The sequence below is a fragment of the Culicoides brevitarsis genome, chromosome 1, assembly GCF_036172545.1.
Source record: "Culicoides brevitarsis isolate CSIRO-B50_1 chromosome 1, AGI_CSIRO_Cbre_v1, whole genome shotgun sequence".
Classification (NCBI taxonomy): Eukaryota; Metazoa; Arthropoda; class Insecta; order Diptera; family Ceratopogonidae; genus Culicoides; species Culicoides brevitarsis.
In genome coordinates, this window is record NC_087085.1 from 14,781,160 (window position 1) to 14,801,631 (window position 20,472).

The following is a 20,472-nucleotide window of genomic DNA, read 5'->3' on the forward strand; positions in this document are numbered from 1 at the left end:
TGTTGTATTAAATTGAATTTGCCATCGTTGATTCGAATAAACGTCATCTGTTTTTGAGGGCTCGGAACAATATATATTTTAAATTTTGGAAAAAAAATTGTTTTTTTTTTTGAAATTAATTTTTTATCTGAAAACCTTTAAAAATTTTGACATCTTTTTTGCTAAAGCTTCAAATTTTTTTTTAATTTTGGAAAATATTGAAAAATTTTTAATTTATTTTTTTTACCTGAAAACCTCTAAAAATTTTGACGTCTTTCAGAAATTTTTTTAAACTTAATTTTCTCCGTATTTTCATATAGGTAGATGAATTTTCATTTAAATTAGGAATAGGAAAAATTTTTTTTGAAATTCAATTTTTTGGCAGTTTTGAGTTATAAAATGATAAATTAGAGCCCTCTGACAAATTTTTATCCATTTAGAGCAAGATTTGACAAAAATTGCTTTGACACGGTTTTTGACACAGTTTTTGACATAGTTTTTCTCTTGATTTAGTTTTCAAAATAAAACTATGTCAAAGAAAAATTTTTTTTTCAGTTTCAATTTTTTGGCAGTTTTGAGTTGCAAAATCATTAAAAATGATAAATTAGAGCCCTCTGACAAATTTTTATCCATTTGGAGCAAGATTTGTCAAAAATGGCTTTGACACAGTTTTTGATTTAGTTTTGCTCTTGATTTAGTTTTCAAAACAAAACTATGTCAAAGAAAAAATTTTTTTTCAGTTTCAATTTTTTGGCAGTTTTGAGTTGCAAAATGATTAAAAATGATAAATTAGAGCCCTCTGACAAATTTTTATACATTTAGAGCAAGATTTGACAAAAATTGCTTTGACACGGTTTAGAGCCTCTGACAAATTTTTATCCATTTGGAGCAAGATTTGACAAAAATCGCTTTGACACTTTGACACAGTTTTTGATTTAGTTTTGCTCTTGATTTAGTTTTCAAAACAAAACTATGTCAAAGAAAAATTTTTTTTTTCAGTTTCAATTTTTTGGCAGTTTTGAGTTGCAAAATGATTAAAAATGATAAATTAGAGCCCTCTGACAAATTTTTATCCATTTGGAGCAAGATTTGACAAAAATTGCTTTGACACAGTTTTTGATTTAGTTTTGCTCTTGATTTAGTTTTCAAAACAAAACTATGTCAAAGAAAAATTTTTTTTTAGTTTCAATTTTTTGGCAGTTTTGAGTTGCAAAATGATTAAAAATGATAAATTAGAGCCCTCTGACAAATTTTTATCCATTTAGAGCAAGATTTGACAAAAATTGCTCTGACACGGTTTTTGACACAGTTTTTGACATAGTTTTTCTCTTGATTTAGTTTTCAAAACAAAACTATGTCAAAGAAAAAATTTTTTTTTCAGTTTCAATTTTTTGGCAGTTTTGAGTTGCAAAATGATAAATTAGAGCCCTCTGACAAATTTTTATCCATTTAGAGCAAGATTTGACAAAAATTGCTTTGACACGGTTTTTGACACAGTTTTTGACATAGTTTTTCTCTTGATTTAGTTTTCAAAACAAAACTATGTCAAAGAAAAAATTTTTTTTCAGTTTCAATTTTTTGGCAGTTTTGAGTTGCAAAATGATTAAAAATGATAAATTAGAGCCCTCTGACAAATTTTTATCCATTTAGAGCAAGATTTGACAAAAATTGCTTTGACACGGTTTTTGACACAGTTTTTGACATAGTTTTTCTCTTGATTTAGTTTTCAAAACAAAACTATGTCAAAGGAAATATTTTTTTTCAGTTTAAATTTTTTGGCAATTTTGAGTTATAAAATGATTAAAAATGATAAATTAGAGCCCTATGACAAATTTTTATCCATTTGGAGCAAGATTTGTCAAAAATGGCTTTGACACAGTTTTTGATTTAGTTTTCAAATCAAAACTATGTCAAAGGAAATTTTTTTTCAGTTTCAATTTTTTGGCAGTTTTGAGTTATAAAATGATTAAAAATGATAACTTAGAGCCCTCTGATAAACTTTTATCCATTTGGAGCAAAATTTGACAAAAATTCCTTTGACAAAGTTTTGAAAAAAAAAACTAAATCAAGAGCAAAACAAAACCATTTTCGCATCAAATTTATATGGATTTCTACAATTTGAAGATTTAAAAGTCGAATAAAATAATTCAAAAATTAACAGTTAACAATCCAGAAACACATCAAAATCGCAACATTTCCGCTCAAATTGTGGTTTATTCAATTTCCTTCTAGAAAAATGCTCGAACACACCTTAACCAAATTCCAATCAGCTTAATAATGACTTTGTACCTTACATAATTTTATATCAGGTGCAAAAGCTAAAAATACCTACTTGACACTGCTAATCTAGTTTAAATGTATCCTCAATTATGCAACATCATGCATTACTACATCTCCGCATTGAACTTGAACTTGACTGATTAACGTATGTGTTACACATCCGTCGACATCAGAGTGTTTTATAGTAATAACAAACATCAATTTTTTAAACACGATATTCAAAGTGGTTGTTAATTATATAAAACTCGTATTCCTATACTTCATTTTTTATGATGTTTGAGGCGGTTCGTTATCGTTCGTGACTCGTTTTGCTTCTCACATATGCACCAAAATATGTTTTCTTGAGAAATAAAAGACTAAAATTCTTCGGTAATTACGAGTTTCATGAAAAAAAATAGATCATCAGGTGGTTTGGTTGATCACAAAAGTGCAATCAACTATTCAAAACGTAATTACTGAGTTTTCTTCTCCAAACACATAAACAGTTAGTTAATCCAGTTAACATTATAAAATATTTAATTTATTATTATTTCTCGCATCAGCACTTGGCATCTCGCGTCGATAGCTGTAATAATAAAAAAAAAAGTAATTTGAATATTCTGCGAAAATTACAAGTAAAGTTATTACTTAATGACACGATTGTCTGTTGATGTTTTTATTTTATCACTATTTATCTATCTTTCTCTCGATCTATCGCGCGCGCACTGAATAAATGAGAAGAACAGATGCGAGCATGATTTCGTTTAAAAACATTGAAACACTTAAATTGTTGATCATTTCTCGTTCACTACAAAAAAAAATGTTCTCTATATAATCAGAAAGATGGTTTTCAATTAATTTTTTATTGCTTTGTTATACTTTTCTTTCATTCTCTGAAAAACAGAAACAAATGTCAGTCGCGATAAATGTCTTCGGCGATACATTGTTTCGCTTCAATCGAAAATAATAAGGAAATTTACACCTCACTGGCGTCCGCCAAGTCATGTTTTTGTCAAATAGCTCCACATTTCTCGAGGTGCGAGCGAAAAAAAAGTCACGTTAGAAAATTATTTTTGCAATCTAGTAATCATAGCACGTGTTTTAATGCTTTTTTTGCCCTCCCTCATGTGCATTACATGGAAACTTTGCAAATATCAATTATATCTTATGCACTTTTTTTTCTTTTGCGTTCAGATTTTGTCGGATTTATGCACTATATCTGTTGTCGTTATTTTTATTAATGCAGCAAAGTAAGTTACATAAATTATGATTTATTTATCCATTTGAATATGCGGTCATTCATACGCACTCTTACACATTACTTGTAATCTGATATTTATTTTCCTGACACGTAGTCGTCGAGTTATTTAAGCGTGCGCATAGAAGGAAATTTTTTTATGCGGTGATTTAACGTGGAAATTTCATAAAAATTTATGAGGTACGAAAAGTTTTTTTTTTGTATATAAAAAATGCATCCAGCATCAAAATCTCATCTAAGCAAAAAAAAAAAAAATGAAGAAAAAAAGATAACAACACACTTCATATATCGGACAAAAATTGAGAACACTGCAGCTAGTTTGTGCATGCAACGACAACAAACATAAATGTAATGCAAAACACATTCCACAAGCCAACGAGAGACATTATTACTGAACCTGTTTTATATACAATACAACAACAACAACAAAAAGTTTAGTCCTAAGAATTTCGTCTCTCACCATGCTCCGGAGTAAGAGACACTGAGTAACATCGAAACCGGTACGTTAAAAAAATTTATTGTTTTTAAATTTTATTCAAGAGTCTTTTAATGAATTTGAGAATTATTTTAATTAATTAGTTAGAAATTTTCTCATAGAAAATTTTTAATAAAAAATAAAAATTAATAATTAATTTAAATTTAATTTTGTAAAAATTTAATTAATTAGAAATTTTTAATATTATTAAATAAAACTAAAATTTTTAAATATTTTTATAACATTTTTTTTAAATTTAAATTTTTAATTTTATAATTTTTTTTTTAATATTTTTAAGCTAAATCAATTTTTATTAATTTTATTTTAAATTATTACTTTTTCTTATATTTTAGATTGCATTAAAATTGAATTTTCATATGTAATTTTTTAAATTTAAAATTTTTATAAAGTAGACGAAACAAATCCCAAAATTTTTTTAATTTTTTAAAAATTAAAATAAAGTTATTTATTTTAAATTAATTTTGTATAATTTTTAATATTTTTAAGTTAATTTTAAATAGAAAAGTAACTTTATTGTATTTTTATTTTAATTAATATTATTATTAAAATTTTTAATTATTTTTATATTATTTTTTTAAATTATTTTTTTAATATATTTTTTTATTTTAATTATTTATTTTATTAAATAATTTTAACAGTTAAATTAATATATTTTTATTTTATTAATTATTATTTTCAAAAAAAATATATTTAATTTAATTTTTTTTTCTTTATCACAGGTGACGATTTACCTTTTGGCTTATAAAGTTGGCTTAAAATCTATTCCAATTAATTCAAACCAAGCAAAAAATTATAAACTCATGATTTTTTTGATGTTTAATACTCTAAAATCCAAAAAATCGTTCTAATTGCTGTCCTGGCTTTCACATCAATCAGTGTTAAATAACAAAACACTCTCTGTTTGTTAAAAAATTTATTATGGAATCGCACAACACGAGAGATTCAATGATAATTTTTAGTACAACAACAACTTCTATCCATCTCTTTCCTTCCCCCATCATTTACGTTTGTACTAAAAACATGCCGTCTCACCTCTTCTCTCATTTATTTCCTGCCATGCTGTCAGTACGCAGGTCTGGACTCCGCACAACATATTCAGTAGTAAACTGAGAGTCGTTGAAATAAGTAATGTCTCGTGTAACTTTTCGCGAATTTTTCTATTAAAACACACATTATTGTATATCTTTTTTATGTTTGTTATTGATAAAAACAAAAGAAAGAAAAAAAAACTGTCGTAGCCATGTAGAAGTCAGAACTCAAAACAATTAATATTCTAAACGCAAGTTAAAACAAAAAAAAAGTCGATCGAAGAAACTTTTTTGTGTAGTGTATTCATAAGCTTATATAGATTGTAAGAACAGTACTACAGTGTGAAATATTGATAAAGTTTGTAATGAAATTATTATTAAAAACTGCATGAATTATCGTTAAGCTTAAAAGTTTAATAAATAAAGTGCATTCATTCCCACGATATTTCTAAAAAAAAACTAAGAAAACGAGGATCTATAGAAAAATTAAGAAAAAAAATAAAACAAATAAAATAATAATAATAAGCAATATTCAATAATAAATACTACAAAAATACACGAAAAAAATAAAATTAATTCAGAAAATCAAGTTTTACCAGTTATATGTGCATAAAATATTAATAAAAAATAAAGAAAAAAATACAAATGAAAAATATTTAAAAGTCTCGAGAAAAAAATAAATAAAAATTATCAAAAAAAAGTAACGGTAGTGTGTTACAACAACTGAAAGTGAGGTCTACTTTTTGTATTATTTATACTCGTAGTGTAAATTATTAAAAAAATAAAGAAAAGACCTCTCTGTGTGACAACAACAACCGCATATTTGGAATTCATACTACTAGCAGCAAAATAATTTTTTTAAAGTAAAAACTGCTAAAGGTTAAAAATAAAAAAGAAACAATATTATTGGATTATTTAATTAACAACGAGGACACTTTTTAGGTTAGTTTATTATTTATTTATAATTATACTATTTGTCAACTAACAGGCGAGTGAGCCACAGTGACTTTTGCTATTATTAGAGGCATGAAATGCTTTTAAGCTTATTTAAAATTGTGGAGTAAGCAAACACACGAGCTGGAATTTTGTTTATCTGTGAGAGCATGTGATACCAAAGTTACTTTCTTAATCCCTTATCTGTTATCAGAAGCGATTTAGAGGTTCTTATGTTCATGAAATGAGTAGAATTTTCGATTTTTGTTAAAAATTTTAATTTTTTTCGCCTCAAGAAGCCTTAAAATAATTTTTTTTATTATTATTAGTCGTTCGTATCTTACGATTTTGTTAACTTAATAATGCAATGATAACCCAGATAGCAGATTTTTGTTTATTTTTAGTGTTTCTCCAGCGATGCGTTTAAAAATTCATTCGTTCGTACATTTTTATAAGGTCGAAGATTCTTTCTTTTATTACACCTGCTATCTAATTTAGTTCAGCGTCTATAAAAGGACGCGTATAAAAATCTGAAATAATCCTCTTGTGGTGTTTTTGTGTCAGACATGCCTGGAATTCGGTCAACCGTATCAAATGCCTTACAACAAGATGCTACCAACCGACATTTATTTCTCGATGACGATTTGGTTCAGGAATTTTTCGGGTTTAGAAATTAAAATTAAACGTGACTCAAAAAAAAAGTCGACGTGTGGTTTTGACCTCTCAATTTTCGCTGCATCGCCGCGGCATAAATCTCATCAAAAAAATTTAGAACAAGGAATCAGGTAGAAAAAGGTGTGAAAAGATATAATTTAAAAGCCATTAGTTTCTTTCATTTTCTAAAAAAAAAATCATAAATATCTAGATTGCTCGAACAACGCCTTTTTCTCGTCATGATGCATTCCCACTGCTCAAGTTTTCTTGCGAGTGACAGCCGTAATTGATGGCATTGCTGCAATCACAAAACTTTGTTGCACTTTTGATGGATAAATGGATCCGTTCGAAGACCACCTGACTCACGTAAGAAGCGTAAAAATAAATAATAACGACGTTTTATTTGACTTTGGATGCGAATCGAATATATTTCGGCGTCTATTGAAGCAAGTGTTGTTATTTAAACAAGTTTTTCGTCTCTATTCATCAAAAAAATCGATGGAATTCCAGTTGTAGCAAGTTGAGTTATTATCAGTGATGACTCATATTTTAACTGAAAAAAAAATAAGAAAAACAGTTGAAATCATCAAATCGCCAACGACACGTTTTTTTAAAGCTATTTTTTACGATATTGGCTATAAAAATTTAAATGGCTAAGGAAAGTAGTCGTTCGAGTGCAAATTACTTGAAAAAAAAAAAATATTTAAATAAATAAAAAATAATTAAGAATAGAGAGAATTTCCGGTCCAACAGGTTCTAAAGAAATCCGCGGCACTCGTGAGACCAAAATTTAGAGATTATATCACACTCAATTTCTCAAAAAATAAAAGTGAGAACAACAAAACGAACAAATTTGCTTGCCATTGTGCCATAAATGTATCTTGAAATAATTTTATGAGGAATATTTGACACGACGACACACATTCATCGATCGCCTTCTCCAATTCAATTTAACCAGTCATACAACAAATGGCAACAAAACATGAATTATCGTTCGTATTTGTTATTAAAAAATCTTTTTTAATTTACTTTCTTTTGTTGAGTGTGTTGTCGTCTCATGAATAGTTCGAGAAAGAGAAAAAAAAAATTTTTTTTTCAACTTGACTAATATGGACAAGAAATAGTTTTTGAATTTTTTTTTTGAATAAATAGTACATGACAGAATATACAATAACGGAGGTGACTATTAATTTGCTGCGATTTGAATCACACACGTGTGACAGACTTCAACGCGTTTCGTTCGTGAGAAAAAAAGGGCAAATTTTTTCATCGTTTCTGCCGGAATGTGATGTAAGGTGTTTTTTGTCAGTGTCGAATTTTCTATCAAAAAAATTGAAATTCGAGAGTATTTCCAACTTTTATTTATTATTTTTATTATTTCTAGTGAATAAACAAAGTTCTGTATGTTTGCACAACACTCGGTACGTGGCACGTTGATTGATTTCTAGTCGAAAATAGGTCAGCTTTTGAAGATTTTTCTATTAAACATCACGGAGAAAATGTGTTGGCGTGCGATTTAATTGGATAAAAGTTTCAAAAAAAGAGCGACAAGAAGTTCATATACTCAATTAAAAAAAAAAATTAAAAAACATCCAAGGAATGAATGGGTTTTTCGTAGAAGCGGGAACAGAACGAAGGAAGAAGAAACCATAATTGCAAAAGAATTCAACGTATTCATTGTCTGTTCGCTGCATCATCTTGTATCCCGAAACCAATAGAGTTGAAAAGGGAAGAAAAGAGAGAGAAGAGACGACAAAAAGTGGATTTATTTGTCTGGCTTTTATAAAATTGCATTCATTTCATTGCTTTTGTGTTTGTGGAATGAATACACCTTGTTGTTTATTTTTTTTTTTATTTATTTTATTTTTTTTTTTATTCAAACGATGAACATACAAGAGGCTTTATTAGAGAACATTGTAACCCAATTTAGGATTTTTTTATTTAAATAATGAGAGAATGACAAAAAAATATCCGCAACAAAAAAATCAACACTCAAGGACGAAACTATAAGTAATCCTCCTACAACTTGTGTCACTTTTCCCCACACTTGAGAGTGTTAGGCGATAAAATGGCAAACTTATGACAGATTTCTCGTTGGATTTCATCGAGGCTGTTTCAAATGAAATTTAATAGTTTTGTCCGGTGCTATATTTTTGAGTGAGAAAGGCAAAAAAATGTTAAAAATGTTATTGAAAAAGATCTTTTTGAGGTTTTTTTGTCTTGTTTTTAAAATTTTTCAAGATTTCTTTTAATAATATCATAAATTTAAATAAATTTTTGTATTAAAATTAGAAATTCAACATGAAAATTAAAATTATAAAATTAATGAATTTATTTTTCAAAAATTTTATTTATTTTATTTATTATTACTATATTTTATTATATAGTTATTTTTGATAATATTATATTTTTAATTTAATTAATAAAAATTAATTTAATTAAAATTGAAAATTAATTAAAAATTTAATGAAAAAAAAAAAACAAATAAGAAAAAAATTAAAACAACAAAAATATTAAAAAACGATCAAAAATTATTCAATTATGCATTTATTGTGAAAAAAATATTTCTTAATTTTTTTTTTATTTAAAAATTGAAAATTAAAAAAAAATTAATGACTTTATATAAAAAAGTAATAAAATTAATTTATTTTATTTATTTATTTTATTTTTTTTTTTTTTTGAAAATAAAGTCAAGGAAAATTTTTAAACGTTTTTAATATTTTAATTTTTAGATTCTTGAATAGGGTGTCGGACAAAAATATAAAATTTCATTTGAAGCCGCTTAAATTAGAAAAAAACAATCTCGTTGAAGTGAAGTGATAAATTAGAAAATAATTTAATATCCGAATGAATGTTTCTTTCCAGAGAGTCTTTCGTATTAAGATTAATAATAATAACAACGATTTACTCCCCCTTAGACGTTCATAATAAAAGACATTCTGGAAAAATATCTCGTTGAATTCTCAAACAAAATCAATTTCTTGTGTTTGTGTTGTAAAAAAAGAGGCATGTTGAGAGTAATTCAATTTACCTTTGCTTCGAGCAGAGCAGCATGGCATGCCATAACAAGACGAAGTAACGACGACGCATGCGTCTCTCATCGCACTACTAGCGCGATTTCCTGGGTAAAAGTACACATTTACGAAAAAAAACACAATTTCCAGACCATCTTCACATCTCTTGTATTGTTGTGTAATGCTCAGCATCCGACTTACATTGTAATCCGAGACTGTATAAATGTTAAACCCTTTTGATACTCTGTTAACAACAATGGTGTGATGTGATGACATAAAATGAAAAAAAAAAAAATAAACAAACTATCAATTTATTCCTATTGTCGCCATGCCATTATTTCAAAGATAATAAATTTTTTTAATTAAAAGTTATCAAAGCTCTCGAGTAATAATAATAAAGAAACAAAAACGTTGTTGTAGCGCATTAATATTAATAATGATCGCCTTTAATTGTTCCCGAGAGTGTCGAGGGTCATGTTTTTATTAATGTATGTATGTTATGTTCAAATTCTTCCGTTCCATCAGTCATTTTGTTCAATCAATACGAAAAACTTTAATTAGCCCTCTTTTTTGTCGACAGCCCTCAGTTAACTTCATACCAGCATCTGAACTTGTCAACTCATCACTTAACGAAGCACATAAAAAAATAAAAATACAAGAACAAAGTATATTGACAAGTGACTGTCTCTGTCACAACTTTCCATTTTTGCCTTGTCTCGATTAGTAATTAAAGCATGACCATCCAAAGTACGAACGAAACAAGGAAAAAGTCGATTTCATGACACTTTGTGTCGCTCGATGTAATTGAACTATTGGCTATGCTTTTCTCTTATGTAACTGTACGCGCGGGTATAATAAAAATAATAATTTTTTTTTATAGAGAAAAAATATCAAATAAGGATGAAAGTTCAATTTTGTTTCGTTTGTGAGAGAAATTTTAATAATAATACAAAAATGATTAATACGACTAATGCAATTTTTCGCACCAAATCAAAATCTCGTTTGAAAAAAGTATTTCTTCTCTATTTTTGTATTGTTTATTTTTGAATAAATAAAATTCCATAAGAGACAAGACAGATTATAAACAAACAAGATTAGATTCGGTTTGTTTTCAGTTCAGCTCAGCTCAGCTAAACTCAGCATTTGGCGATGCTGACAATGATTAATGATATTTTTATTATTATTTTTCAGTCGTTTCTGACCTTTTTTGTAAATAAACCCTTTTTGCCAAGTAATTAAGGTGTTTGTTTTGTATTTTTGTGGATTGCTCCATTTTATTTTTTATTTTAACTCTCTAGAGAAAAAAAGAGAGAGACAACAAAAAATATCTTAATCAAGTTTTGTGTAGTAAAATCTTTTATTATACATTTATTTCTAATCCCTCGTAATAAAAAATGATAAACATCCTTCATTTTTTTTATAAATTCTTTCATTACTTAATCGATTCCATCAACAACGAGATGAGATATTATCCTTTATAAATACCTTAAAAAAGCACCTTTCGTATAAAAAAAAGTGTAAGATAAGCCACAAAGAATAAAATAAAAATAAATAAAATAAAACTCAGAAGTAAATAAATATTTTTTTCTGTACTTTTTTGTGTAAATATAGAAAGAAAAAAAAGAATAAAAATCAATGAATGTAACTAATGGCAACGAATTTTGTGTTGAGGAAATATTTCGTTCAGTATGTGATTGTTTGCTTTTATTTGCCAGGACAATCGAAGAAATGGAGGAAAAAAAATTAAAATCATGATTTGAGGTGTGATACAAAGAGAAATTATTATTCAGTGAGGCGCGAAATTCTCATTTAAATTCTCTTTGTTTTCCCAAAGGAGGTTTTTTTTATCATTTTTTGTATTCAAATGAAATATTTTTTAAAGCTTTTTTACTTGTTCGTGAATTTAAAGAGCTTTGATGTTTTTTGTTCAATCAGGAGCACCTGAATACGTCTTCTTTAGTAATTATTTTAAAACAAAAACATCGTCTAGACGTTTTTTCTTGCATTTATTTATTATGCACGAAGCTGCGGGAAATTTTAAATAAAACAAAGAAAAATTAATTTTTTAAAGAGTTTTTGTTAAAAATAGTTTTAAAATAATTTTGAATTAAAAAATCATGAAATCTTTAAAAATTTTAAAGGAAAAAATTAGAAAATATTAAAAATAATAAATAAATATAATAAGAAATAAAATAAAAATTTATATAGGTATAAATAAAAAATTAATTAATTTAAAAAAAATAATGAAAATTACTTAAAAATACATTAATATTTTTTTTTTATTATTTTCTCTTGTAAAAAATATACAAAAATAAAATAAAATTAGGTTATTATTTATTAAAAAAATAAAATTTATTTAAAAAATTTTTTTTAATAAAAAAATATTAAAAATTAATTAAAAAAAAAATATTATTTTATATACCTAATTTATTCTTAACATATTTTTAATGAAAATAAATTTAATTTTTTTTAAATTTTATTTAAATTTTCCCGCAACTTGTAATGCAACGATAAACGTGCGAACTAGGTAACTTCTTCCATTGCACAAACTTCATGCATTGTTCGCGCCTTTTTAACATTTTTTTGCATAGCCACACAATTCTCTCCTACGTTTCACTTATCTGTAATAATAAATTTTCTTTTATTTTGAAATTTACACACGAAAAAACGCCAAAACAGCATCTCCTACTGCTTTTTGAAGTGCCTAGACATTCAACACGTTAATGACTTAATGTTGTTTTTTAGTTGTTTTGTCTAGTTCATTCGTTATAAACTTGTACTTTACCGTATTTTGTCAAAAAAATAATAATAATAATAAAAATTGTTTATCTTGAAACATAATAATAAAAAACATGTTTATTCAATTATGATGTAGAGTAGTTGTGGAAGATGTAGTGTAGATGACAATGATAATATTATATATATTGTAAAACATAATAATTTTATTACTCAATGCATAATTTTTTGATTGTCGTAAATTTTTCTCAGTTTTATTTTTATTTATTTATTAAAAAAAACATAAATTCCGTTCAATTTAATGGCTTTTGCGTGGAAATCACGTACGTTGCCTGACATAACCCAAAGATCTGATGGAAAGTCTTACGAGATTATTGACATTGATAGCAAAATAATTATCCCGAAAAAAAATTTTTTTTCTCGTAATGTAAAAATCGCAATTATTTTGCATTTTTATTTCATTTTTTTCAAGTATTGACACAACAAAAACCATGCAAAATCTGTTATTATATACATCGTCGTAAATTGTAGCACGATGAAGGAGGAGAGTACGATAATAATTTTGCTTTTGTTATAATTTAGCAAACCACGTAAATATAAATAACTGCAAACCAAATCGATCGCGAAACGCATGAGACATGAGCACGAGGTGTGTCATTAACTTTTTTTCTTTTGTGCAAATTGAATGTTTGCTACTTTTTCAGCTTTGTTGTTAATGAAAAAATTTTTAAGACTAAAAATCAAGACAGAAGCAGCAGAATTTTTATGTAATATTCTTGTTTAATAATTATTTTTTCATGTTTTCACTTCATTTTCGGCTCCTCTTCTTTACACGTCTAAAAAAATAAATAATAATTTTTTTCGTGCATGTATCATTAAACGATATTTTTTTTCGTTTGCCAAATTTTGTAAGAATAACAAGGAACAAGGTATAAATTCATTTAATGGCACAAATAAATAATATTAGTTTAATGAACTTTTGACGTTAAACGACGTCGACAAAGATGATGACGACGACAAATATAATTAATGTTGTCTAAGCATTTCATTTTCGAGACATCAAGAAGAGTGACACGTCATATTATAATCATCATTAATATTCGGATGAAGTCGATTTTGTGTGTGTTGTTGACATGTTTATGCATTTTTTCTTTTTTGAGGAAAATCAGCAGTGATTTTTTTCTTGAAAACCACAGAAAATGTCTTCGAATTCACATCACGTTTCTAGACTTGATTTATTTCATTGTTTTTTTTTAGTTAAAAAAAATTTTCTGTATCTTCTACGTCTTCGCAAACTTTGTTCTCAAACTTAAATTAGAATAAAATTGTTTATGTAAATAATAATAATAAACTAAACATAACATAATGAAGTGCATTGTTTTGTTTTGTGTATGATGTAGAAAATGCAACATAATAATAACACAACTGTTGTGTAGATGAAAACAAGTTTAACTTGAGATCCGAGCCAAACAATTGCAATAAATTGTCGTGTAAATTATACACACGCTAACATATGGTCTGTAAACGTTCCTGAGGTCGTTTAAAATTTGATACATTAATATTATATTTATAAATGTGTAGAATTACGCAAAAAAAATAAATTTTATTTATATGAACTAGAAAAATATAATTATTTCTCGTATTAATTATTTTGATATTTTTTTGTTCCTGTTTATTTTTTTTTATTTATTTTTTCTTTTGTAATAATTAAACTTTATATTTTATTATTATTACTATTAAACATAAGAAAATAATATTTTATTTACAAGAATTATATTAACACTAAACGAATGCCAAAACGGAACGCGAGGCAATAAAAAATGTAACAATTTACGATCGCAACATAAAATATGTATGCGAAACAACAAATCATTGAACAATAAACTTCATAATATTTCGTACCTAAAGGTAATAATAGACAAGTATTATCGATATATCGCTCTTTTAACGAAATATTAAGTCGTATATAATACAAAAAACGCCAAATTAAAACATATTTGATCGGAATTTGCGCTGCAAAAGCAAAATATCTCATATATAATGTCTTAATCTAACATTATTGCTTAAAATTATTTGTTACACATTTAAGAGCTTAACATATTTAGTTGCTCGGAACTAATCTCAGTGTGGTAGAATTTTATTTTTTTTTATGATTGATCACGGGGTCAGTTATGTCGATCAGATAAAATTCTAAAATTTTATTAAAAGTATTTATTTATTTATTATTATTAGGCTTAACTATCATTTTCATTATTATTATTATGTTTTGTTATTATTTTGGACCAGTAGCGTTTTTTAGTTACTTAGATCCAACATAATTATACAAAAGGCATTAAACCATGAACTAGTTTGATTTCGATTTTTATCGAAATTTTTTTTTTTAAATTTTCTTTAAGAAGTTTCAATGGTACTTGTCTAGTTAAAAAGCGAAGAGCAACGACCTTGGCCATTCCGTGCCATGTAATAATTTATCCACTCGAGCACATGTGTTGCTTATGAAGTTGCTACGACTGCTAAAATAAATTACTTTATTTACTGGAAAAAGTACAAAATTATTGCCTCCCAAGAATAATCACAAGTTTTTTTTTTATTTTTCAACGTTCTAAGTGAGAATTTTATTTTTTTTTCTCTACAATTGCACATAATTGAACAATTGGTTGTTTCATCTCTTCTATAAATGCCGGAATGATTAACAGTGGTAATAAACTTTAAAGTTTGAAAAAAAAAATGTTTTGTAAACACTTCAATCAAAGAAGAAATTTACTCGAGTCTTGGTGAAGAGACACAGGTGGTGAATGACTCCGACACTTTTTTTATGGCCCGTTGTAAAATTAAAGTGTTAATAGCTTTTAATACTTTTTTTTTGAGGTTGTTGATTGTTAACACAAAGAATTTCTTTATATAACTTTTTTTTTACTTCCCGGTTTTTGATGATGACACAAAGGACGCTTAGTTGTTGTGTAACAAGCAACCGCCGTGCATTGTTTACGTCACAAATATTTATTTCTTGCAATTTCTTGGCTGCAGACACATATTTCATCATCAATAAATAACTTTTTTTTTTATTTTTTTCCAACATGAACTGTACTTTAATATTTTTCAATTGAATTCATTGTCATCGTTTTTATATTTTTAAAACATTTACATTCTGAAACTGCATTGTTTGCGAATTGAATTTTTTTTCAGGTGTGTATCTACCACCATATGTCTCTCGTTTTTTTGAAATATTATTATAATACACTCACAATCTCTACAGAACGAATTTGCTTACATTGCATGCCGGTAACATACCCGGTGCTTTGCTCAATTTTAATAACAGACAAAAAAATAAAAATAAAACTTTCACTCATAAATAATTTAAATTTATAATTTTTTTTCGTGTAATTTTCATCTCGCAGCGTGATAAAGTTCTAATGTCGAAGGTCCAGCCCATAAATACTTTGTTTATTTTGCTTCATCCATGGCCAGTTCAGTCCTTGACTTGTCACTTGCGGTAACAAACACACGCCGGAGCAAAAACTAAAAAAAAATAAAATAAAGAGTTAGACTGTCAGAATTAATTCTGTCAACGTTATTAATAATAAATGTAAATTAAAGTAGCTCGACATTATTCTAACGTAACTTCATTAATAAATAATAATACACTTTGTGTGTGCCTACTAAACTAGAATTGGAGAGACAACAAGTTCCAAACGAGTCTAACGTGTTTTTGTTGTAAATTTTATAATTTTTTTTTCCTTTACTTCACTTGCTGCCAAGAGAGTAAAGTGACACATTTGATTTTATATATTTGAAACTCATTTCTAGTTCATTACAGCATGCCAAGTAATTATGCTTGAAACGCAGTCTACATGCTAATTATGATACAAAAGTATGTTTAACATACATTTACTAATTAAATTACCGCGATAAAACAAAGTTTTTTCAACTTCCTGTGAGTCGTGATGCACCAAAAAATATACATAATCTTCAGAAAAAAATGCAGCAAAATACAATTTTTGTGTTGTTTTTCGCCAGCAAAGTGCCACACAAATTAGATTATGAGTTGTTTTTATAAGTGAGGACTTTACAGTTGTCAAAAATGTTTTCGATTTTCTGTTAATTAATTTTTTGATTTTTTTTTTATTTAAAATAAAACTTAAAAATAATAATATTTTGGTACATTTTTTAACAATTTTTTTTGAAAAATATTCTATTAAAATTTGCTTTATATTTTTTTAAATTTTTTTTTATTGAAAAATGTTCAATTTAGAAATAAATGTGGCAAATTTAATTAATTTAAGTTTTAATTTAATAATTAATTTTTTTAAAATTAATTTTATTTTAATTATTTTATTTAAATTTTAATTAATAATTTAAAAAAAATAATAAAAAATAATAATAAAAAAAAAAAAAATTTTAATTTAAAATTATAATAATTATTTTAATCAAAAAAAAAAAAATTTAAATTTTGGGACAAAAACATCGGAAAAAAAAGAAAAATAATAATTTCTCCTAATTTATTATTTTTTAAAATTTTTTTTTGTGCAAAAACATTTTTCAAAAATAATTAAAATTTTACTTTCCTATATCTTAAGTCAAAGTCATTTAGGTTTGGACCTAAGCTAGTTAAAATCATATTTTTTAATTTTCTTTTTATAATTTGGCAAAAAAAAAAATAAATTACTTTTGACTCAGTAATCTTAAACTTAAAATTTTTTCAAAAATATTTTAAGGCAAAATTTTCTTACTTTTTCATTAAAGTTTAAAGTTAAGTTAAAAATTTTCGCCTTACAAATCTTTTAAATTTTATTTTAAGTCATAATTTTTTGCAAAATGCTGGAAAAATACTCTTTTTTTAATATTTTAATTTTTTTATAAAAAAATATAATTTAATTTTTATTAAAAAAAAATAATTTTTAATTTTTATTAAAAAAATTAATTTTTACTAAAAATTAAATTTATAACATTTTTAATTTTTGTACCATCCTAAGTAGCATGTTATTTATAAATTTTTAATAAATACTGGATAGGTGCACAAAGAGAACGATGGTAGGTCTTTTCATGTCACAACCGGAGAGTTGTTGTTGCAATATGCAATTTGATATTTTCTCCATTTATTTTTAATTTTAAATGAAAATGTTTGCCCGCATTTTTTAATTTAAAAAAAAAAAACATTTGATGTCACATTGTATGCGAACCAATCACTGGGGATGGCATGATCGACCCCATTATTGAGATTATTATTACTCTTCTGTCACAAACATTGGTCCAACAGCGGAGAGTTATGCTAATGTCGAAAAGGGACGACAACGACGGTCCTCCATGTCGATGGGGGTAATGTACTTTCAGTTAAACTTGGACCTTTTCATTCGTGTCTATTACAGATCCCCATTGAATGACATTGGAATGGAATTGGTTATTAGTTGTGATTGTTCCTTCTCGTCTCTGCCATGAAAAGTGGTTTTTGTAAAAGGTTGCCTGATTTACATTGGATTTGTGTCCCTTTTTTACATATCAATGTTTTTGCTTCCGAGTGCGTATTTCAAGTGAAACGCCCACACTTTCGCACTTTTTGAAGGTTTTTCAACTTGAAATCGTAATTTTTGTTAAAATTTATTTTAAAACACTCAAAAAAGTTTTTTTTAATTAAAAAAATCAAGTTTTTTAGCTAAACAACTCTTGAAATGTGCTTCAAATTTCATCTTCACACCCAAACAGTTTCGTTTTATCTTCGGTTGAAACATCAATTTAATAAATAAATCCGGATAGGATTTCACTTTAAAAGCGCAATCAAAATCAATAAATCCAATTCAAAATTTACGAGCCTTTTGTATCACGTTCGCACAGCGAAACAAAAAAATGCTTTAAGATCAAAACAGCAAAAAAAAAAAGATGAAGAGTGTAATTTTCAATAAAAATTAATTTTATCGATTTTCGTCATATTTGGCTTGCTAAATGAATTTATGATGAGTGGTGTGGCAATCTTTTTGTGTATATTTCGACACGGACCTGTCATGAGACAAACGTACGCAAAAAACTGGACTGACCAGATAATTGATTAATAGGATTGTCGTCCGATTATTGATTGGTAATTTTTATTTTTTTTTATTTTTTCGAAGAATCGAGAAATGACGCGAGTCGTATTTTTAGAATTTTTTGGCTTTTTTCTCGAGGTTTAATTAATTATTTAATTTTTTATCACAAAACACAAGAAAAATGTCTTCAATAAAAGAGAAAGGAAGTGTTTTTTTTGGCTGTGTGGGTTTTTTGTTTCAAAGTCAAAGTCTATCGCGCCAAATACGGAAGAACGTAAAGATTTCGCTTTCGAATAAAACGAAACGAAACGAAAGCACTCTGGATGAGTCAAGATAACAAAGTGATGTCAATAAACTTTGCATACAACTAGATATTTATCCATTGTTTAGTGCATCTATCCATCTATCAAGTCGTTGCCATCTCTTTGCACGTCGCTGCATTCATCATTTTTGCCTCTCATAGTATTATTAATGCGAGTATTTTTGCAGCAAAGATGCTGCAGCATCAATCAAACGGACCGACGACCTACCTCGAGTTCCCTTTTTCATGGAAGAAACTTTTATTTTTCTTCATTTTGCATCGAAATATCACGTCGGTCGTCATTTCTTCAGCACTATGAATGGCGAAAACTAGACAGTTTGTTTGCAATCCTTCCTTTGTCCGTATACTTGATGATGGTACGCGCAGACACAAGCACATAAATAATAAATAAATCAAGTATGAATATTGCATTCTTGGGGCATGTGTGTCCATCAAAAGCCCGGTTCTACGGCGATGAAACGGAGGGAGCAATATAATTTTATTTATCGTGCCATTAAAAACAATAAAAGGTTGTACATATCATGTGATGTTGTAACGATAACTATTTATATTCAGATCACAAGTGATATGAATGTTGTAGATTTTGCAATTCTCTCTAGTTTTCTTTTTCCATTTCTCGTTCTCGAGAGTGCATTTTAGCCGTCATTGCATATGGTAAATAGTGGAGGATAGTAACTCACATGGTATCGATTGGAATTCCTTTGCATGCATTTCTTGCAAAACGATACGAAAAAGGATTATAATGACCTTTTTAAGATTTTACGTAGATGGCAAGATGTTGAAGAGTGTTTTGAAGAGCAAACGTGTAACTTTTTTTCTTTGAAAATTGAAAACTTTTCGTAAGTGTTAAGAAATTTTCTGTTTTTAAATAAATTTTTACAATTTTTTTAGTAAAAATATCTAAAAATCAAATTATTAATTTTTTAAATTAATTTTTTTTTATTAATTTAATCAATTAATTTTTATTAATTTAATTAATTAATTATTACTAATATAAAAATTTTTCTCTTTTTTTTCAAAAATAAATTAAAATTTTAAAATTTTTAAAATTGTTAAAAATTTAAAATTTTCTCCTAAATATTGTTTCTAATTTTTTTAATACGTTTAGAATTTTTTTAAAAATAAAATATATAATTATTTTATATTTTTCAAAATAAAAAAAAAATAAAATTTAAATAACATTAAAATAAATATTAAAATTTTATCTATTTTTTATTTTTTTAAATTTTTAAAAATTATTTTGAAGCTCTTAAAATACCGATAAAAGTTAAAAAATTCAAAATGTTTTTTTTAAATAAAAATATTTTTTATTGAGGTTCAAAAATAACGAAAAATATTTTTTTTCAAATAAGAATAAGAAATTCAAAAATTTCTAAATTAATTCGAAAATTATATTTTTTCAAATTCGAAAAATTTTTGAATTTTTACAAAAATTACACGTTTGACTCTTCCAGTAGTAAATTTGCATTCAAGCCATAAAATTCATGATTTTTTTCTACTTTTTTCTAAACGATACAAAAAATGTACAAAAATCTCATGATCGTGACCCATTATTATCGAGAACGTTCTTTTATTGCACTCGTCTCTTCTTTTTTTCATTTTTTTCTTTGTTGTCCCCAAAAAAATAACTTCTCCGTCGCCTGCATTCGAGACACAATCAAAAGGGTGCAGACGACTAATGTTTTGGACGACACTGGGTCTAGCCGCCGCTTAATGTGCGTCGTCGTCGCACTTTTTATGAAATTGCATCAATTGCTCCATAAATTTTCAAAAAAT

The 20,472-nt window shown here is 26.4% G+C and overlaps 1 protein-coding gene across 2 annotated transcripts in view; it reads left to right on the forward strand.

The window, feature by feature from the left end:
* Positions 1–5,113: 5,113 nt before the first annotated feature.
* The window catches only part of LOC134834361 (SH3 and multiple ankyrin repeat domains protein 2), a 58,496-nt gene continuing 43,137 nt past the window's right edge, over positions 5,114–20,472 (forward strand). For both annotated transcript variants that reach the window (XM_063849001.1, XM_063849009.1), the window contains exon 1: positions 5,114–5,962. The gene's annotated coding sequence lies outside the window, so the exon portion shown is untranslated. The remainder of the gene's footprint in view (positions 5,963–20,472) is intronic.